Genomic DNA, 23069 nt, shown 5'->3' with positions numbered 1-23069 from the left:
GATTCTTCCAATCCAAGAACATGGTTTATCTCTCCATCTATTTGTATCATCTTTAATTTCTTTCATCAGTGTCTTATAGTTTTCTGCATACAGGTCTTTTGTCTCCTTAGGTAGGATTATTCCTAGATATTTTATTCTTTTTGTTGCAATGGTAAATGGGAGTGTTTTCTTAATTTCACTTTCAGATTTTTCATCATTAGTGTATAGGAATGCCAGAGATTTCTGTGCATTAATTTTGTATCCTGCTACTTTACCAAATTCATTGATTAGATCTAGTAGTTTTCTGGTAGCATCTTTGGGATTCTCTATGTATAGTATCATGTCATCTGCAAACAGTGACAGCTTTACTTCTTCTTTTCTGATTTGTATTCCTTTTATGTCTTTTTCTTCTATGATTGCTGTGGCTAAAACTTCCAAAACTATGTTGAATAAGAGTGGTGAGAGTGGGCAACCTTGTCTTCTTCCTGATCTTAGTGGAAATGCTTTCAGTTTTTCACCATTGAGGATGATGTTGGCTGTGGGTTTGTCATATATGGCCTTTATTATGTTGAGGAAAGTTCCCTCTATGCGTACTTTCTGCAGGGTTTTTATCATAAATGGGTGTTGAATTTTGTCGAAAGCTTTCTCTGCATCTATTGAGATGATCATATGGGTTTTCTCCTTCAATTTGTTATTATGGTGTATCACATTGATTGATTTGCATATATTGAAGAATCCTTGCATTCCTGGAATAAACCCCACTTGATCATGGTGTATGATCTTAATGCTATGAGACTAGATATCAATTACTGGAAAAGATCTGTAAAAAATGCAAACACATGGAGGCTAAACAATACACTACTTAATAATGAAGTGATCACTGAAGAAATCAAAGAGGAAATAAAAAAAATACCTAGAAACAAATGACAATGAAAACACAACGATCCAAAACCTATGGGATGCAGCAAAAGCAGTTCTAAGAGGGAAGTTTATAGCAATACAATCCTACCTTAAGAAACAGGAAACATCTCGAATAAACAACCTAACCTTGCACCTAAAGCAATTAGGGAAAGAAGAATAAAAAAAACCCAAAGTTAGCAGAAGGAAAGAAATCATAAAGATCAGATCAGAAATAAATGAAAAAGAAATGAAGGAAATGATAGCAAAGATCAATAAAACTAAAAGCTTGTTCTTTGAGAAGATAAACAAAATTGATAAACCATTAGCCAGACTCATCAAGAAAAAAAGGGAGAAGACTCAAATCAATAGAATTAGAAATGAAAAAGGAGAAGTAACAACTGACACTGCAGAAATGCAAAAGATCATGAGAGATTACTACAAGCAACTCTATGCCAATAAAATGGACAACCTGGAAGAAATGGACAAATTCTTAGAAATTTACAACCTGCCGAGACTGAACCAGGAAGAAATAGAAAATATGAATAGACCAATCACAAGCACTGAAATTGAAACTGTGATTAAAAATCTTCCAACAAAAGCCCAGAACCAAATGGCTTCACAGGTGAATTCTATCAAAAATTTAGAGAAGAGCTAACACCTATCCTTCTCAGACTCTTCTAAAATATAGCAGAGGAAGGAAAACTCCCAGACTCATTCTACAAGGCCACCATCACTCTGATACCAAAACCAGACAAAGACGTCAGAAAGAAAGAAAACTACAGGCCAATATCACTGATGAACATAGTTGCAAAAATCCTCAACAAAATACTAACAAACAGAATCCAATAGGTATATTTTTTTAAGGGTCTTGTACTGAGATGTTGGAGAAAATATAATGCTATCCAACACTGACAGCCTACTGAGATTCTTGGAAAACTTCTCAAGTGAAATTGTTTCCTCTACGTTCAGCAACATAGAAGTTTGACTTCAAGAAAGCATTCTTGGTTTTTAAACAAACTCCAGATTTCTTTGTGTAAAGTTAAAATGGCCTTGCCTGTGAGTGTCTTTATGACCCTTTGACTTAGCTGTAATTGGCCGATCGTCCATGTTCCTGAATTGTCCTACTACACCGTCAACTATGCATTCACGTTGTCTGTCATTTGTTTGTTTGTTTGTTGAAAATCTCAAGGACCAGAAATTCCAAATGACTCTTCCCTTTGGAGGTGGACACCTGCGTCACGGTCCCACCTCCTGTTGACACCAGTGTCTCTCTGAAGCTGAGGAGGTCTGTTCACAGAACCCAGACATGGAGGGTCCCCAACCCCTGGGGACAGGGGTCAGGGGGCGAAGGCCCAGCCCTGGTCTAGGGAGACAGGCTCTGTGCGGATGGGTCACCCGCGGGACCGAGCCCCAGGGACTAGCTCAGTATCGCTCACTGTGCTCACTTGTCTCCCTTCTCTGTCTGGCTCTTCCAGCCACCTCACTCCTGTGACCTCGGTACCATTCAAATCCTTATAGGGAGTTTTACTCTTCACTCCCTGTAAGGATTTGCCATGTACCTAGTGTAGAAGGTCATCAAGTGAAAATACCTCGTGTTGCAGTACTTACCTCAAGCGTCTGCAGTTGCTGCTTCCTCTGTCCTAAATGCCGTTCCTCTAGATGTGACTTGCTTCACTCCCTCAAATCCTCATGATCTTGTTCAAATGTCACCTCCTTGCTGACAACGTGTCGACCATCCTGGAAACTAATACCCTCACCTGTGCCTTTGCTTCTCTTGTGACTTTTCTCCATGGCACTAATCCTCATCTGACATTTCTTTATATTTTATTGTTTGTTTATCATCTCTCGCCCTTTACAAAAATCCAAGAGGACTGGAGTTTCACCTGTTTTGTACGTCGACCTGGGCCTTCTTCACCCACAACAGCACTTGGTACAAATAGGCACTCAAAAAAAAAAAAGAGAAAAAATAGGCACTCAAATATTTGTTGAACACGAAATTTATATGGCAGTGGTTTTCTAAAGAATATGGCCAGGAAAATGCTTTTTCCCTTCAAGATGTTTTTAACCTTGCAATGAGCATTATAAATGTATTGTGGTATCTCTTTTGCCTTGGCTAAATTTAATACTCAATTCGAGCAACTTTGATACCCTTTGTTTCAGCATTCGATACGTGCTAGTTAATATTTCTATGGATGAAGATTTTCAAGGAATTAGCTGTTAACTCGACAGAGAAGAAATCAGTCAACCCAAATGAAACAGACAACATTGTGATCACTGATATGTACTTACTATTCCAATACCTTTCAGAGAGGCTAAAAAAAAGGATTAAGTTAGCTCAGTGGTTCTCACAGCCTGGTCCCCAGATAAGCCCCTTCAGGATGCCCTGGGAATTTGTTAGAAATGCAGATTTTGGGGCTCCACTCCATAGCCACTGAATCAGAACTTCTACTCATTGAGGGGGCCCAGCAACCTGTGTTTTACCAAACCTTCCAGGTAATTCTGATGCACACTGAAGTTTGAGAGCCATAAAATTAGATAACACACTCAGATTTTAATGAAAGAGACTATATCAAACTCATTTTTTCTCTTATGTCTTAAAATAGATTTTTGACTCCGTTTTAGTGGTCTTTGCTGAAAGGCCAGGGGTAGATGAGGAAACTTCGTGGAGTAAAATCACTGCTTGACAAATATTCTCTGAACTTAAGGGTGAAATCTCAAATCCCAGCCATTCTGAGGAGCAAACCTATTCACATCCTTGCTATAATATCTGAATTTTAGAATAAAGATGTTCTTAAGGACACAAATTAGTATACAGTGTTCTCTAAAGTTAGATTACCATGTCTATGGTTGATACCAATTAATGTTCTTACTGTTGAATATGGTACCACGGAGGACACATGATTTGGAGCGTGAGGTGTTTCTTCAGAGGTGATGGAGGGGTCCCACCTGCTGCCTTTTGCTAAGAACAGACTGTGATTTTTGTCTCTTACAGGTATACACATGTGGTAAAAGATTATTTCACTTCCTTACACGTGCCCAATGGCTATTTCCAAGTTTGGGGAGATGTTTCCTTCTTCCTAAAAAAATGAGTTCTTATCCATCTTAAATATTTTCTTACCAATTCAAAGTGAGGCTACCAAAACAACAGCATGAATCCCTGGAGGAACGCTCCTACACAGACAGGAAAACGCCTATAATTCTTGTTGATCAGAGGAAGTCCCAGAATACACGTTAGTCTAAAGGGTTCCCTCAGGTCTTCTAAAGAGCTATTAATAACATAATATATATATATACACAAAATGAAAGACAAACAAATAAACTTAATAAAATGTGTTTCAGTACCTCTTACAGGGCCCTGGTTCATTTGTTCATTCGTACCTTTTCACTGGTATACTGAGGTTAATATATTTCATTTTTATCACTGTTAGTGTAATTATAATTATGTTTATGATTTCTCATTGTTTTTTCCTCTTTGTACACACACGCAGAAATTGTGCCTTCTGTTATGACTGCAGAATTGACTATATATACAGAAACGTAATGAAGTACAAGAAGCATAATGAAGGTTCGAAACAGGAAGGTTTTTTTTTTGTTTTTTTTGTTTTTACTGCAAAGAGGAGGTTTCCATCCTGTGAGGTCTTGACACAATTATTCTGTTTTCTTTCAGATAAAAAAAGTTTGTGTTTAATTCCATTTCAGTGTTTTCCTGTTTCTCTTTGTAGAGTTTCTCTACTCTCATCAGATATGGTTTTTCACAGATTTGGACACTGTGGGTCTGTGGGAATAAGGTTCGTAACCACGTATGTGAAAACAATTTCCTGTAAAGCTTCATGACTCCACGCAGATACACATATGAGTACCAATTGACATGTCTGCTCTGAGAAGCTGCAGGGCCTGTGTCTCCACTTCACCCTAAACTCATTTCCTGCCAGGCAGAACTCTTGAAACAGTTCAAGCAAAATCATTCTAAGAATATAGTGAATTATGTGCTGATCTCATGAGGGGAGCATTAAGCTCGTCGTTTGCCAGGAGTTCATTTCTCAGGAACCCTGATGCACCACTTGCCAAAAAATTGCCGTTTAGTGCTTCAGTTCAGAAGTGATTTATTTTTAAAAGTATTTCCAGATGTTTGAATTCACCTTCAAAAAGCCACATTTTCAAGTGAGTGACCGTGACTCTCAGCTACCCCGTCAAGTCCTGCACTTTTGTTTAATGTGTTGAAATAAAGATGCCTATTTGTTTAGACTCACTGCCGTCTTAGCTCAGGAAACCCCCACTGCACATGCGCTGAGACCAGCTCGCAGGACTGCGTGGGGGGGCTGGTGCCACATCTGCTTCTAGTCTGTCCAGCCCCAGTGAGGATTGCCCCGCTGCTGCTGCAGCTGCTCGTGAGAACCTGGGCTCCTGCTGCCTCCCATTACCAAAGAAAGGAAGAGGCCAAACGGCTGAGTGACCTCTGTCATTCCGTACCATTCTCTGTGTAAACACGTTTCTGGGGATGAACAGCGCACTCAGAGCGGTGTACCTTTCCTGTCTTCCAGGGGCAGAATGAGAGCATGTGTGCATTCCGTGCACTGGAGTTTAAATCTCGGCTCTTGCTAAGACACAAAGTGGCTGTAAGTTGTGTGTTTATCAATTGTCTACTTGGTCCATGGAAGCAGGGAAAAGTCATTTTCTGTGCAGAAGTGGAAAATTGTATTTTGTTTACTTACACTGAATACAGAGAAAGTTCTACCCTCCCTTTAAATTAGAGATTTATTGAACCTACTGCTTAGCAGCTGCTTCAGAATATTTTGACATTAGATGTAGGCTCTTAGAAAAAGCACGTATTTATGAAAAAATAAAACTTTATGAAATGACCTTTCTCGGCAGGAGGCCAGCTAGCAATGGACACGTGCTGGGTCAACTATTGTAAATGGAGTTCTAATTTATTAACTTACAGTGCACACTGCTTTTGGAGTTCTATCCCAATGAGTGGTCATCTTCACAGTGCCCTGCAGTGCCTACTGCACAGACCACAAGATTTCTCCCTGCAGACTTGCGTATTCAGTGTGTGTGTGGGGGGGGGGTGTGGGAATTCTTCAGATTGCGGGCTAGAGCTTCTGTTTAGATGCTTGTCTGAGCTGAGAACTCTTCTGGCACTTAGCCATGAAGATTAACACCATGGCCTTCAAATTGGCCGGCCATGGATTCAAGCCAGCTCTCGTTCACTAACCATGTGAACTCGGGAAGGTAGCCTTGTGTCCACTCATTTTTAAAATGGAGATACTCTTACCACAACCATTGTGAGTGACGAGGCTCCGAAAGTAGATTTGTCACAGAATAAGTGCTAGGTATCTACTTTATATATATATATAAAATTGTAATTATTTCTGTTACGGTTATGACCAACTATATGCCATCTTGAGTATCTACTGTGGGATTCTCAAGCAGAGCTCCTTGAATGAGAATGACTTACAGAAAAATAGCAAAGCCAGTATTCCTTTCTTAAGCGATATCTTGATTCAGTCACTTTTGAAATGTCATCGTCACCTTAATTATCTTAAGAACATACTCTTTCTTTTTTGTTTATGCATCATTTTTATCAGAGAACTTCGTGTAGGGAGAAGATTTGTTTCTTCCTGTGTAGCAGGCAGAAGTCAGTCTGTGACCCCTGCTAAGCACGGAGCCTTCAGGGGGCAGCTGAATAGAGCTTTCTTGCAGCCTTGCTCTGGTTTTTGTCCATGTGTCCACGGCCCTAAACTTTACCAGTTCCAGCGCGTGTGTAAACCACAGAATAATGGATATGAAATTGGAAAGCTCGCACCCTGAAACTCCGTTGCCAGAGAATGCGTAGCAGTGTTTATAGGAAGTAAATGGTGCTGACAACACAGTATCCACTTTCAGCTCTGATGTCAAGCAGGAAGCGGCTCTTCCTGCCAGAGGGGCCCATTAGATCTCAGCAAGAGTGAGCGGGCATGCTGCTCCCCAGACCAAGCCCCAGGCGGGTGACAGAAACCCCGCCTGATTTGTGGAGCTGAGACACTCAGGGGTTCCTGGAGAGACAGTGAGACCCGCAGAAGAAAGGAATAATTCCCAAGCACGTAGGAGCAGCGTGGAGTGGCAGACAGCCACCGAACCCAAGAGTTCATGAAGATGGGGAAGACAAACGACCCCACACGCAATCAGCTGCCTGTATCACGGGTCAGATGGGGGGATGGACACGCCAGCAGATGCCTGGAATGCAGCAGAAGGTGCACAGATGAATGAATGAATGAGTGACACTGTGGCAGTTGGTAAACTCCCTAGAATTTAGACACAATCCTGGTGAAATTTTAGGTTAAAATTCTTCCATCCTGAGTTGGAAAAGGAAAACAAAAACAAAGAAAATTTACATTTCTGCAATGACTGAGGTTGTAAACTGATATATCTGCAACATTTACTTACTAAAACTGAACTGCATGCAATTGTAACTTTTTCTGTGCTGGGGGACTTTTTATATGGGCTTGGGTTCATTTATTTCTTGAAAGTTTGAGAGCCTCCACCATCAATCCTAGCTGTACACATACAAATGTAGCTTTTGTGGAAATGGACAAAATTTTGACATTTCTGACAGTGGTTGTTTTTTGAAGAAATGAAATTATTTACTCTTCCCTCTTGCTGTGTCAGTATCTTAAAATACATTTCCCTTTGTTAAAAAGTGATGTATCCATTTGTATACGATTTAAAAAATTCAAGTCAAGCAGAGGGAAGACAAATTATCCATAATTTCACTACTCAGAGAAAAAATACTGTTAAGAAATTGGTGTCTATTTATCTATAATTCTTAATATATAATACTTTACATTTTAATCAACTTTATTTTCCATTTCTTTTAAACATTTAAATTCATTATAATTGTGTAGTATTTACTTATAATTTTATTTTAAAATATTTTATAATGTTATTCTTTTTATTATTTTAATGCTTGCTCATTGTAAAGGATTTGGGAAACATACTAAAATATAAATAATACGATAAAAACCATCACACAACTTTTAACATTTTGGTGTTTTTTCCTTTCAAATCTTCGTGTGTATACACAAGCACACACAGGCAAATTTCAATTTTATGTATATTGTTTTATAATTTATAAATTTAAAAATTCCCATTTATTTTCTTTTTCACTGAATAAATTTGTCTCAAATTTATCTATTTCAGTTATCTTCTAAAATATTTTTTTCTTGGTGCATCCACTGTGCAAACCAGTATTGGAGGTTTCTCAAAAAACTAAAAATAAAACTACCATATGACCCTGCAATTCCACTCCTGGGTATAAATCTGAAAAAAGCAAAAACGCTAATTCAGAAAGATACATGCACCTCAGTGTTCATAGCAGTGTTATTTACAAGAGCCAAGACATGGAAACAACCTAAGTGTCCATCAACAGATGAATAGATAAAGAAGATGTGGTATAAATATGTGTGTGTGTGTGTGTATATATATATATATATATATATATATATATATATATATATATACACACACACACACACACACACACAATGGAATATTATTCAGCCGTAAAAAAAATCTGCCATTTGCAGCAACATGGGTGGATTTGGAGGGCATTATGTGTAGTGAAATAAGTCAGACAGAGAAAGACAAATACTATATGATATCACTTATATGTGGAACCTAAAAAATACAACAAACTAGTGAATATAATAAAAAAGAAGCAAACTCACAGATACAGAGGACAAACTAGTGGTTACCAGCAGGGGGAGGAGGGACACTGTATGGGTGGAGGAGGGGGAGGTACAAACTATTGGGTATAAGACAGGCCCAAGGATGTGTTGTACAACATGGGGAATATAGCCAATATTTTGTAATGACAGTAAATGGAACGTAACCTTTAAAAATGTATAAAAATAAATTAAAAAAAATAACATAGCTTTTTCTTAATTATATATTTTTAATTATTTCTAGTTTAGGTTTATTATGCCTGTTCTCTTAAGAGAACTTCTTTGTTGCCACTCTTTTCTTGATTGTTTTATTTATTTTCTCCTCTTTATTTGGAATTATGATTAGGGTAAAATTTAGGCTGAAGTGTGTGATTTTCTTGTTATTTTCTAAATGTATATTCTTGTGTTTTTATTTTTCCTCCTTAACTCAATAGTTATTTGAGAGATTGATTTAAAAAATAGATGTACAAATTGATTTATTTTAAAAATAGCATTTTGTGTGATTGCCACACATTAGAGAAAAATATGAAAAACACAATTAACTGAAGATAACTTTATTCCACAATTCAGAGATAACAATTATTAACCTTTAGTTGTATATCCTTTTTATTTTTATTCTAAGCATAGGCAGAATACATTAAACTAAGGTAATATTGTAAATACTGCTTTATGAAATACCTTCTTCCACTTCATAATAAACATGAATATTTTACCACAGTGACCTGTAGACTTGCAGTGTATTAATACAAGATAATTTATGTAACTGACACCATTTTATTGAATGTTTGGAGTATTTACTCCCTTTTTTCCTGTACATAAAATCATTATGGATTTCTCTGATTATTTGTCTAGGAAAATTCTGTAAGTTGAATTATTGGATCAATTTTTAAGGGCATTCTAAAGCTTTTGATTCATATTAGCAACTAGTCCTACAAAAAAGTCACACAAAATTATACTCTCATTAGTGAGAGACAAGAATGCTTTTTCCCTCTATTCATGTCCTCAATTAAGATTATTTAAACAGCTGTCCATTTTATTTTTCATTTTATAATGTTTCTACTACCATTTTTTTTGTACTTTGATACCTATTTGTATTTCTTTTTTAATGAATAACTTCACATTTTTATTCATTAAAACTTGTTGGTTCCATTTCTTTTTGTTTATTTATTATAGCTTTTATAAGTTTGTTATCCCTTTGTGGACCATATGTTTTTTCTAGTTTGTCATTTAAATTTGTTTTTGCTTGCTTTTCCTATTTTAAATGTTTATTAATTTCCAATTTTGTTGCATTTTGATCATTGCATAAAATATTATACAAGTGATAATTGCTAATATTGTTGTACACATGACTGTCTCCTAGTTTTAATACATCTTATCTTTGTGTGGTTATCTCCCCATTGCCTTGAGAAAGGCATTCTCTGCTTACTTCTCTGGTAATATTCTTCTCTGTTCCTTGTTACTTCTATAAGAGCCCTCACATTTAATTAATTTTCTGACTCTCTTGCTCTCTTACCTGTTCTCAAGTAAATAGTTTGATGACAGTTTGATGTTTCTTCATGCAATATTCAGTCTCTTACAGAATAATAAGACATTGTAGTGACCTAGAATGTCATGGTCTTTCCAGTTGAGGACATTGTAATTTTAATTTTAATTTTGTGAGGATGTGTTATTTGGTGTCTGATACTCATATAATAGTCATATATGTAATATATGTACATACCATATATACCAGAATGAGTATGCCAGAATATAAACTATGACTGTCCCAACAAGTAAAATCAAAGTGGTGTTTATAGAATGAATCCCCCAGGAGGACCTGGGATTCCAGTTTCCTGATAGATGAGTGATGAAGGGATTCTTGGTGCGATACTTTTATTTACAAGTAAATGGTTGGCAATCAATAAATCAAAGGGAAAAATAAGTATTTTTCAATAACCTCAAATTGTTGCAATTCCATTCCATTTTCTTCTGCAATTGTTCTGTCTCCTGAGTAATCTACTTATTTTTCTCTCTCTCTTTACCACCTCATCCCAATCTACAGAATGGTATCTCCAATCCTAGAATGAACAAACAAACAAAGAAAACATAGCAAATAACAAAGAAGTTCACCTCCCTTGATTCCATATCACCTTCTGCTCCATTTTCTGCAATACTTCAAAGCAAACGCCTTGCTCGCATCCAAGAGAACTGGCGTTTCCACTTCCTCCTCTGCCCAGGTCCCCACGGCGGCAGCTCTTGCCAGGTCACCAGCGCACCCCACTTGGTCCTGTCCTGTTTCCCTGCTGGCTCAGCAGCAGTGCAGACAGATGACGCTGCCTCCTCCTCAAAACGCCCTCTCTCCTGGTCTCCTCCTAGCCCTCTGGCTGCTCCCTCTCAGACTCCTTTTTTGGATCCTTTTCTCCTTGGTTTGAAAGCACTGAGGGACTCTAGACTCTGGACCTAATATCGGGCTCACTCTCTTCTCTGTCCACGTAATCTCCCTTCAAGGCTTGATCCTGTCCTGTGGACTAAAGGCTTTTTTTATGTCTGACTTCTTTTACTCAGCAAACTATTTCTGAAATTCATCCATGGAATTGCATGTATTGATAGGGTTTTCTTTTTCATTTTTATTGCTGGTATTTATTAATTTATCCACCTATTGGTGGACATTTGGGTTGTGTTCAGTTTGGGGCTATTATAAATAAAGTTACCATGAACATTCAAGTTAAGTCTTTATGTGGACAAAGTTTTCATTTTGGGGGTGTGGGTGGTAAATACTTTTGCTGAGTCTTTTGGTAAATATATGTTTAACTTTATAAGAAACTGACAAACGACTTTCCAAAGTAGTTGTGCCATTTTTGCGTTCCCAGCAGCCCGGTGGGAGGTTCCTTTGGCTCTACATCCTATCAGTTGTCATTGTCAGATTTTTCTTTTAATTTTAGCATTCTAGTTGGCAAATAGTGATGTTAACTTGCATTTATATGGTGAGTAATGATGTTGAGCATCTTTTCATGTATTTATTAGCTACACATTTTGCCCATTTTTATTAGGTTATTTGTCTTCCTCTTATTTAGTTGTATGAATTCTTCATATATTCTAGATACACATCCTTTGTCAGATGTATGCACTGAGAATATGCCTCCCAGTTTGTATCTGGATGTGTCCCTCTACCTAAGGGCACTGTTCTTTTGAAAATGGCCAACTGTACAGAACCCTGTTTCTTTCTGGATTCAAGTAATCATGCTCTCCCTACATCCTTATAGGCTCATATGGTGAGAGCAGGGCTGCCCCCAGCTGGGATACTGCACTAACACATGCTTCTGTGAACGTTTCCTTTGAAAATAAATTCTCCTTGAGCCATATATCTCCTTTAGGGCCGTTTGTTTTCTCTCTCATCTCTCTATTTTTCTGATTATCTTCTCCCACTAGAATACAAACTCCATGAAAGACATGATCAGTGTGTCTTACCTGCCGTTGTATCTTTAAAAAACTACCTTGCTAGGGGCTTCTCTGGTGGCGCAGTGGTTGAGAGTCTGTCTGCCAGTGCAGGCGACACAGGTTCGTGCCCCGGTCCGGGAAGATCCCACATGCCGCTGAGCGGCTGGGCCCGTGAGCCATGGCCGCTGAGCCTGCGCGTCCGGAGCCTGTGCTCCGCAACGGGAGAGGCCACAGCAGTGAGAGGCCCGCGTACCGCCAAAAAAAAAAAAAAAAAAAAAAAAAAAAACAAACTACCTCGCTAAATAAACATTTGCTGAATGAATAAACACACGAATAAAAAGCAGAATTTTGCCTAGGCAGAAAGCCAGGTTTGATTCTAGACTAATAAATGGTTTCAACAAACCTAAAGAAACATAGGAAAGGAGAGTTTCTTGATCAACAAACTCAAATGATCAACAAACTCAAAAAGCCTTTGCAATGGCTTCTTTGGCAGGGTATTGTCACCATGGGACTCTGGGTGGCTGGGCAGGCCCCCTCTAGAAGGTCTGCCCACCAGAACTGCCCACAAAGCTTTTATGAGTACAGATTCCGAGAATCCATCCAGGACCTACCGATCCAGGGTCTCTGAATTTCTATTTTTAAACTCTCTGGGTGATGGTAGCACAGCTAGTTGCCAAAAAGCCAGCATGTTCAAGATTCTCTCTAGGGTATACCCCGCCAACAGTCTCCACTGCTGCTCGCCTCCCCCCACATCACACCCCCCAAAACTACACATTTCTCTTCATATCAGGATGAAGGTCAGGATGTGCTTGATGATGCACAGTTTTAAAATAAAAGAAAAACACACTGTATGTTTATTTAAAAAAATACTAATAGTGTTTGGTTGAGGGCTCTGTCAGTCTTGGTCCTTGAAAACCAAATAGCAGTCTATCATTGAATTCAAAGTTAGGATTTGGTCTTAAATCTTGGCAAGAAGCTCAACACTTAGAACAGTTATAATCTAAGCAATGAATTCACAGTTTTCCTGAAGCAAACTGAATTGTATCTACCATCATCCTGCTTAAGAGATGTCCTAAAGGATCCCATTACCGGGCAAAATGATCCTTTAAAGTCTAAAAGAAAATCCTTATAAAAATGGGTCTGTACATGCTGTGGCCACCGTAGAGTGCAGTTAACATGGCAGTTAACATGTTTCTTAAAGAAAAACTGAGTGCCGTGGTAGCACAGGTAACTGCTGGGCCTTCCCCACATGACCATAACAGGCCTCTGATCTGTACTTTCTTTCCCACCCTTGTTCATATTGTAACTACGCAGATTCTTCTAGAAAATTTTTACACCTTCAAGCGATTTCAGTCTCTATCACACCCCAAACTTTCCCTGCTGTAACCCTAATCCTTCTAAAGCACAGCCCTGCTCACATCCTTCTGAACGTTTAAGTCTCTTGACTGAGTTTATGAGCATCGTCAGCTTCACCATCTTCCAAATGCACGTTTCAAATTCCAGCCTCGGTGCCTCTGTTTTCGAGTATTCCCACTTGTTCAATAGCAGTTCCAAATTTCCTAAAAGGGGGAACTCTGGGACAGCCATCTGATTGTAAGAACTGAGGGCTGCTCTCAGAGGAGTTATTCTGAAGCTACAGTTGAAAAGGTAGCACATTGGTTTTACTTAGGTTGTAGCTTCACTTGTTGGGGCGTCGAGGCATGGTAGAGGGTAACTTACGGTTGTTATGATTATGCAGTACAGGGATGGGGAAGCCAGAGTCCCTTCCACTCCATCCCATGGTGTGGCTACTGAATCTGTATCTCCCCAAATGTGTTCCAAGTCATCACCTGTCTGTGTCTGCCCATCTTACAGAGCTGACCTCAAGCCCTCACTTCCTACAGTTACTCTCAAAAACCTTTAGTAGTAAAAAAAAAAAAAAAAAACCTTTAGTAACTTCCTTAATCTCTTTGTTTTAGCCCCACTAGACAACAGGGAGACTGAGTGGGAGGAATACATCTCACACCCAAGTACCGATCTAGTATTTAACACGGACGCAGCAGACATTTGATCTGCATTTCCTGTCCACTCACTTAAACAACTAAAATTTCAATGGAAAGAAAAAACGTAAGTGTGTGCGAGACAGTGATGATCAACACAAGAGCATCTGGAGGTGTAGCGCTCTGCTCAAAAGACTGGGTTCAGGTCCACCCGGTGAGCTTTGCTGAGTCAGCCACACTCTCACTCAGTTTCCCAGCACCTCAGAGGGAAGGATGAGGACCATCAGTGAGGACCACATCGAAAATGCATGTGAAAATGCTTGGTAAACCGTGAATCTTCACACAAATGATAATCCACAAGACAGCCAGGACCATTTTCTCAAATATAATGATCCTGTTGTACCATTCTTTTTTTTTCTTTTTTAACATCTTTGTTGGAGTATAATTGCTTTACAATGGTGTGTTAGTTTCTGCTGTATAACAAAGTGAATCAGCTATACATATACATATATCCACATATCCCCTCCCTCTTGCGTCTCCCTCCCTCCCACCCTCCCTATCCCACCCCTCTAGTTGGACACAAAGCACCGAGCTGTTCTCCCTGTGCTATGCGGCTGCTTCCCGCTAGCTATCTATTTTACGTTTGGTAGTGTATATATGTCAATGCCACTCTCTCACTTTGTCACAGCTTACCTTTACCCTTCCCCGTGTCCTCAAGTCCATTCTCTATGTCTGCATCTTTATTCCTGTCCTGCCCCTAGGTTCTTCAGAACGTTTTTTTTTCTCTAGATTCCATATATATGTGCATATATAGTTTTCTGTTGGCATACGGTATTTGTTTTCTCTTTCTGACTTGTTTCACTCTGTATGACAGTCTCTAGGTCCATCCACCTCACTACAAAAAACTTGATTTTGTTTCTTTTTATGGCTGAGTAATATTCCATTGTATATATGTGCCACATCTGCTTTATCCATTCATCTGTCAATGGACACTTAGGTTGCTTCCATATCCTGGCTATTGTAAATAGAGCTGCAATGAACATTGTGGTACATGACTCTTTTTGATTTATGGTTTTCTCAGGGTATATGCCCAGTAGTGGGATTGCTGGGTCGTATGGTAGTTCTATTTTTACTTTTTTGAGGAACCTCCATACTGTTCTCCATAGTGGCTGTATCAATTTACATTCCCACCAACAGTGCAAGAAGGTTCCCTCTTCTCCACACACTCTCCAGCATTTACTATTTGTAGATTTTTTGATGATGGCCATTCTGACTGGTGTGAGGTGATACCTCATTGTAGTTTTGACTTGCATTTCTCTAATGATTAGTGATGTTGAGCATCCTTTCATGTGTTTGTTGGCAATCTGTATATCTTCTTTGGAGAAAGGTCTAATTAGGTCTTCTGCCCATTTTTGGACTGGGTTGTTTGTTTTTTTGATATTGAGCTACATGAGCTGCTTGTATATTTTGGAGATTAATCCTTTGTTAGTTGCTTCATTTGCAAATATTTTCTCCCATTCTGAGGTTGTCTTTTCTTCTTGTTTATGGTTTCCTTTGCTGTGCAAAATCCCATAGGTTTTGGGTTGTCCTGTTTTCATTGTCACTTGCTTTTAGGTACTTTTTTATTTCTTCAGTGATCTCTTGGTTGTTTAGTACTATATTGCTTAGCCTCCATGTGTTTGTATTTTTTCCAGATTTTTTCCTGTAATTGATATCTAGTCTCATAGCATTGTGGTCAGAAAAGATACTTGATATGATTTCAATTTTCTTAAATTTACCAAGGCTTGATTTGTGACCCAAGATATGATCTATCCTGGAGAATGTTCCATGAGCACTTGAGAAGAAAGTGTAATCTGCTGTTTTTGGATGGAATGTCCTAGAAATATCAATTAAGTCTATCTTGTTTAATGTATCATTTAAAGCTTGTGTTTCCTTATTTATTTTCATTTTGGGTGATCTGTGCACTGGTGAAAGTGAGGTGTTAAAGTCCCCCACTATTATTGTTTTACTGTCGATTTCTTCTTTTATAGCTGTTAGCGTTTGCCTTTATGTATTGAGGTGCTCCTATGTTGGGTGCATAAATATTTACAATTGTTATATCTTCTTCTTGGATTGATCCCTTGATCATTATATAGTGTCCTTCTTTGTCTCTTGTAATAGTCTTTATTTTAAAGTCTGTTTTGTCTGATATGAGAATGGCTACTCCAGCTTTCTTTTGATTTCCATTTGCATGGAATATCTTTTTCCATCCCCTCACTTTCAGTCTGTATGTGTCCCTAGGTTTGAAGTGGGTCTCTTGTAGGCAGCATATACATGGGTTTTGTTTTTTTATCCATTCAGCAAGCCTGTGTCTTTTGGTTGGAGCATTTAATCCATTCACATTTAAGGTAATTATTGATATGTGTGTTCCTATCACCATTTTCTTAATTATTTTGAGTTTGTTTTTGTAGGTCCTTTTCTTCTCTTGTGTTTCCCACTTAGAGAAGTTCCTTTAGCATTTGTTGTAGAGCGGGTTTGGTGGTGCTGAATTCTCTTAGCTTTTGCTTGTGTGTAAATGTTTTAATTTCTCCGTTGAATCTGAATGAGATTTTGCTGGGTAATCTTGGTTGTAGGTTTTTCCCTTTCATCACTTTAAATATGTCCTGCCACTCCCTTCTGGTTTGCAGAGTTTCTGCTGAAAGAACAGCTGTTAACCTTATGGGGATTCCCTTGTATGTTAATTGTTGTTTTTCCTTGCTGCTTTTAATATTTTTTCTTTGTATTTAATTTTTGATAGTTTGATTAATATGTGTCTTGGTGTGTTTCTCCTTGGATTTATCCTGTATGGGACTCTCTGCGCTTCCTGGACTTGATTGACTATTTCCTTTCCCATATTAGGGAAGTTTTCAACTATAATCTCTTCAAATATTTTCTCAGTCCCTTTCTTTTTCTCTTCTTCTTCTGAGATCCCTATAATTCGAATGTTCGTGCATTTAATGTTGTCCCAGAGGTCTCTGAGACTGTCCTCAGTTCTTTTCATTCTTTTTTCTTTATTCTGCTCTGTGGTAGTTATTTCCACTATTTTATCTTCCAGGTCACTTATCCGTTCTTCTGCTTCGGTTATTCTGCTATTGATTCCTTCTAGATAATTTTTTATTTCATTTTTTGTGTTGCTCATCATTGTTTGTTTGCTCTTTCATTCTTCTAGGTCCTTGTTAAACGCTTCTTGTATTTTCTCCATTCTATTTCCAAGATTTTGGATCATCTTTACTATCATTACTCTGAATTCTTTATCAGGTAGACTGCCTATTTCCTCTTCATTTGTTGGTCTGGTGGGTTTTTTCCTTACTCCTTCATCTGCTGTGTAGTTCTCTGTCTTCTAATTTTGCTTAACTTACTGTGTTTGGGATCTCCTTTTCTCAGCCTGCAGGTTCGTAGTTCCTGTTGTTTTTGGTGTCTGCTCCTGGTGGGTAAGGTTGGTTCAGTGGGTTGTGTAGGCTTCCTGGTGGAGAAGACTGGTGCCTGTGTTCTGGTGGGTGAGGCTGGATCTTGTCTTTCTGGTGGACAGGACCGCATCCGGTGGTATGTTTTGGGGGTATCAGTGACCTTATTATGATTTTAGGCAGCCTCTCTGCTAATGGGTGGGGTTGTGTTCCTGTCTTGCTAGTTGTGTGGCGTAGGGTGTCCAGCACTGTAGCTTGCTGGTCGTTGAGTGGAGATGGGTCTTAGTGTTGAGATGGAGATCTCTGGGAGAGCTTTCACCATTTGATATTACATGGAGCCAGGAGGTCTCTGGTGGACCAATGTCCTTAATTTGGCTCTCCTGCCTCAGAGGCTCAGGCCTGACACCTGGCCGGAGCACCAAGACCCTGTCAGCCACACAGCTCAGAAGGAAAGGGAGAAAACAAATAATAATAAATAAATAAATAAATAAAATAAACTTATTAAAATGGAAAAAACTTATTAAAAATAAAAAAGTAATTAAAAAAAGAGAGAAAGAAGGTAGAGAGCAAGCAAACCAAAAAACAAATCCACCAATGATATCAAGAGCTAAAAACTATTAAGTGAAAATAAAACCAAAGGACAGTCTGAGCCCTAGGACAAATGGCAAAAGCAAAGTTATACAGACAAAATCACACAAAGAAGCATACACATACACACTCACAAAAAGAGAAAAAGGAAAAAATATATATATAAAAAGAGAGAACCAAATCAATAAACAAATCTACCAATGATAATAAGCTCTAAATACTAAACTAAGATAAACATAAAACCAGAAACAAATTAGATGCAGAAAGCAAACCCCAAGCCTACAGTTGCTCTCAAAGTCCACCACCTCAATTTTGGGATGATTCGTTGTCTATTCAGGTGTTCCACAGATGCAGGTACATCAAGTTGATTGTGGAGATTTAACCCACTGCTCCTGAGGCTGCTGGGAAACATTTCCCTTTCTTTTCTTTCTTTGCACAGCTGCTGGGGTTCAGCTTTGGATTTGGACCCGTCTGCGTGTAGTTTGCCTGAGGGCATCTGTTCCTCACCCAGACAGGATGGGGTTAAAGGAATGGCTGATTAGGGGGCTCTGGCTCACTCAGGCCGGGGGGAGGGAGGGGTATGGAATGCAGGGAGAGCCTGCATTGGCAGAGGCTGGTGTGACGTTGCACGAGCCTGAGGCACACCATGTGTTCTCCCGGGGAAGTTGTCCCTGGATCACGGGACCCTGGCAGTGGCAGGCTGCAGAGGCTCCCGGTAGGGGAGGTGTGGATAGTGACCTGTGCTCGCACACAGGCTTCTTGGTGGCGGCAGCAGCAGCCTTAGTGTTTCATGACCATCTCTGGTGTCCATGCTGATAGCTGCGGCTTGCACCCGTCTCTGGAGCTCATTTAGGCGGTGCACTGAATCCCCTCTCCTCGCACACCCTGAAACAATGGTCTCTTGCCTCTTAGGCAGTTCTGGACTTTTTCCCAGACTCCCTCCCGGCTAGCTGTGGCACACTAGCCCCTTCAGGCTGTGTTCATGCCGCCAACCCCAGTTCTCTCCCTGGGATCTGACCTCCGAAGCCCGAGCCTCAGCTCACAGTCCCACCCGCCCCGGCGGGGGAGCAGACAAGCCTCTCTAGGGCTGGTGAGTGCTGGTCGGCACCGATCCTCTGTGCGGGAATCTCTCCACTTTGCCCTCTGCACCCCTGCTGCTGCGCTCTCCTCCACGGCTCCGAAGCTTCCCTGCTCCCCCACCTGCCATCTCTGCCAGTGAAGGGGCTTCCTAGTGTGTGGAAACGTTTCCTCCTTCTCGGCTCCCTCCCCGAGGTGCAGGTCCTTTCCCTATTCTTTTGTCTCTGTTTTTCCTCTTTTCTTTTGCCCTACCCAGGTACGTGGGGAGTTTCTTGCCTTTTGGGAAGCCTGAGATCTTCTGCCAGAGTTCAGTAGGTGTTCTGTAGGAGTTGTTCCACATGTAGATGTAGTTTTGATGTATTTGTGGGGAGGAAGGTGATCTCCACGTCTTACTCCTCTGCCATCTTGAAGGCACCCCCTCTGTTCTATCATTCTTAAGCTTAAAACTTCTCAAACATTTATCTTACCTAAAATAATAGGCTCTCTCTAGCCCTTGTCTCTATAGCTTCTCTCTCTCTCTCTCTCTCTCTCTCTCTCTCTCTCTCTCTCTCTCTCTCTCACACACACACACACACACACACACACTTACTTCATTCACTCCAGCCCACTCGGCCCCCTTTCCATTCCTGTAAACTTTTAAGCCTCTTCAATGGTTGAATCTTTCTTATCTTCAGCTCTTGGTTCAAATACCACCTCTGCAGAGATCTTTCCAGACCATTCTATCTAAACTTCATCCCTTGCCAAGTTGTTCTTCATCACATCACCTTGCTTATCCATCTCCTGATACCAACCATGGTTTGAAATCACCTTGTTTATTTCATTGTTTATTATTCACAGTCTCTCCCTCCTCCATGAAATTAGGGACAAGGTTTTGTAGCGTGTAGGCACTCTATGTTGTGAAAGTTGTACAAATGAGAAAATGATTCAAATAATGATCAAAACCCAGACAAAACAGAGATGAGAGGAGAAGCAGAAGAAAGTTTCGGAGGTATTAGCCATGATAGACATGAAGCTGATGGATAAGGTAAAAAATTGGATAAGATAAGGAAAAATATAAAGTTAAAAATTAAGAAAGAAATTACATTCTTCTAGGTAAGTCAGAAAGTTATTAATTTTAGGAAGTAATATGTTAGGTAGAAAAGTAACTTTCAATATGTCATTTGAGAGAGTATTACATTTTTTACATGTTTGAACTTCTCATATTCATAAGCAATACATTTTCAATCTAGTTGAAACCTGTTGAATATGGGAAAGATCAGAATTTATTTTATTTTTTAATTTATTTTATTTATTTATTTTTGGCTGCATTGAGTCTTAGTTGCTGTGCACAGGCTTTCTCTAGTTGCCACAAGCGGGGGCTACTCTTCGTTGAGGTGCGTGGGCTTCTCATTGCGGTGGCTTTTCTTGTGGAACATGGGCTCTAGGCACGCGGGCTTCAGTAGTTGTGGCATTGCAGGCTCAGTACCTGCAGTTCACGGGCTCTAGAGTGCAGGCTCAGTAGTTGTGGCTCACGGGCTTAGTTGCTCCATGGCATGTGGGATCTTCCCGAACCAGCACTCGAACCCATGTCCCCTGCATTGGCAGGCAGATTCTTAACCACTGTGCCACCAGGGAAGCCCCAGAACTTATTTTAGATGCTAAACTTCTGGGAAAGAAAAGAGACTCTTTGAGAGTCAAATCCAGTGAGACATATTTGGGGCCTGCTTCTAAGGACAATTTTACTCTCTCATCATAAATTTTCTCCCCCAAAAGCCAAATTTCTTTCCAAATTATAGCTTTTTGTGACAGAGTCCCATTGCTGGTGAAGTGACATGCCTTGAAGTCCTTAGCAAAATCTTGTTTGTCATACAAAAGAGATCAACCTGTGGAATGAACTTAGATCTTGTGTCTGGTGCCAACAGCTAGCCATTGGATGAACTGCTAAACAGCAATCTGAAACCTTTTGAATACTGCCTCCACTGAATCTCTCCCCTTTCATTTTACTTTATGTATTTCTTGTCTTCTGACTTACTATTTTTTCCCTCACATAATCTCTTATGCCTGGAATAGAACTTGCCCAAGTCCAAACTTGAAATAAACAAATAATTGCAGTTTCTTTTTCATCCATTTCTGGGCTTGCTATATTCAACATCTCCAAAAAGAGAGAGAAGCCTTTGCTTTACATTCCCTGGTCCCCAACCTACTTCCTCCCAGACCCCTAGAGTCATGCTTTTCTCTTCCAACTTACTCAGCACAGCCCACATTCAAAGCAATATTTTTATGTCAATCATTTCTACTTCTGTATGAATTTAAATCCATGGTGTCTTGGTTCTAAACATATTTAACTCAAAGATGTGGTCTCAATTCTGACTGCTTGTTGAAATCACGTAAGGGTCATGTAAAATCTACCTATACCTGAGCCCCCCACACCTAAATATTTTGATTTGGTTTGTCTGGGATGGTGCCCAGCATCCGTATTTTTAAAAACCTTCTGTGTGATTTTCTTGGACAGGATTGAGAGTCACCTGACCTAAAGCCTAGCTCTAATCCTTTGTCTCTTATCAAGAGAGATAAGTAACTTTAAAAAAAGGAGATACTGTTTCCGTCAAGGTACTATAAAGGGAAATAGATCCACTGCATATTACAGAAAAGAGATTTATTATTCGCTATTAGACTTTACATATTGTGGGAGGAGCTGGGGAAGTTCAAAAATGAAAGCTGTGGGGTCAGAGGAAAATAACTACCAGCCTCCAGAAGCCCTGGCTTAAGTGGTCAAGTTGGAGGTTGCAGGGACACCTGGGAAGCCAGCCCTTCCCGACCCCCCCGGCTGCAGAGCCAGGCTGGAAGGGCAGAGGCTGGAGCAGGCTGCACCTGCTGCTGGGTCTGGCGGCTGCTGCTCAGAGGGACCACGGCCAGGAGAGGAGGTGCTGAGAGCCAAGGCGAGGGCGGCCATGCTGGAACCACCACCCCTCTGCCTGCATCTCTCAGACAGCTAAACTACTCACTTTGCCTTCCGGATTTCACTCAAATTTCTCTTGTGACCAATTCTAACCTGGAGTAAAACAGAGAAGGGGATGCTGCAAAGACAGTTTCTGTTGAGCCAAGTTGACACCTGGAGGGGTCAGGAGGAAAACACGGCAGGATTGGGGATTTAAACTAACATCAGCCTCTAGGCAGCTTTCTATGTTCTTCCCACTTCAACAGATGAGACTAGTCTAGCTCAAAAACATAACCACCTCACACCCATTAGGATGGCAACTGTCAAAAAACAAAAAAGCATAAAATAACGAGTGTTGGTGAGATGTGGAGACATTGGAACACAGTTGTGCACCGTTGGTGGGAATGTAAAATGGTACAGCCACTGTGGAAAACAGTATGGAGTTTCCTCAAAAAAAAATAAACATAGGAATATCATATGATCCAGCAATTTCATTTCTGAGTATATACCCCCAAAAGTGACAGCAGGTACTCAAACAGATATTTATACACCCATGTTCATAGCAGCATTATTAACAACAGCCAAAATATGCAAGCAGCCAAGTGTCCATCGATGGATGAATGGATAAACAAAATGTGGTATATCCATGCAATGGAATATTATTCAGCCTTAAAAAGGAAGGATATTCTGACATCTGCTACAATGTGGATGGACCTCGGATACATTATGCTAAATGAAACTAGCCAGTCACAAAAGGACAGATACTGTATGATTCCACTTGTACGAGGTCCCTAGGGGAGTCAAACTCATAGAAACAGAAATGGAATGGCGGGTGCAGGGGCTGGGAAGGGGGAACCAGGAGTTATTGTTTAATTGGGGCAGAGTTTCACTTTTGCAGGATGAGAAAAGTTCTGGAGCTGGATGTGGTGATGGTTGCACAACAATATGAATGTACTTAATGCCACTCAACTCTACACTTAAAAATGGTTAAGATGGTAAATTTTATGTTATGTATATTTTACCACAATGAGAAAAGTGAGGAAGAGGGAGCCTAGGAGCCTGTTTAAAATGCTGAAATGTCTCATGC

At 39.9% G+C, this 23069-nt stretch overlaps 1 long non-coding RNA gene across 12 annotated transcripts in view; it reads left to right on the top strand.

Annotated features, from left to right (window-relative positions):
• The window catches only part of LOC132524905 (uncharacterized), a 133188-nt gene that overhangs the window by 64641 nt on the left and 45478 nt on the right, over nt 1-23069 (top strand). For 2 of the 12 annotated variants that reach the window (XR_009542100.1, XR_009542099.1), the window contains exon 4: nt 5421-5495. The exons of 5 other annotated variants lie outside the window; for them this stretch is intronic. This is a non-coding gene — a long non-coding RNA (uncharacterized LOC132524905). Of the gene's footprint in view, nt 1-3039; nt 4273-4367; nt 4518-5420; nt 5496-10623; nt 11276-13957; nt 14179-23069 lie in introns of those variants that run through there. 5 more of the 12 variants (XR_009542102.1, XR_009542106.1, XR_009542103.1 and 2 more) reach the window with 5 other exon arrangements.

The sequence above is a fragment of the Lagenorhynchus albirostris genome, chromosome 8, assembly GCF_949774975.1.
Source record: "Lagenorhynchus albirostris chromosome 8, mLagAlb1.1, whole genome shotgun sequence".
NCBI classification, from domain to species: Eukaryota; Metazoa; Chordata; class Mammalia; order Artiodactyla; family Delphinidae; genus Lagenorhynchus; species Lagenorhynchus albirostris.
Note: the sequence above shows the minus strand (reverse complement) of the source record. Positions and strands in the feature narration are given on the sequence as shown.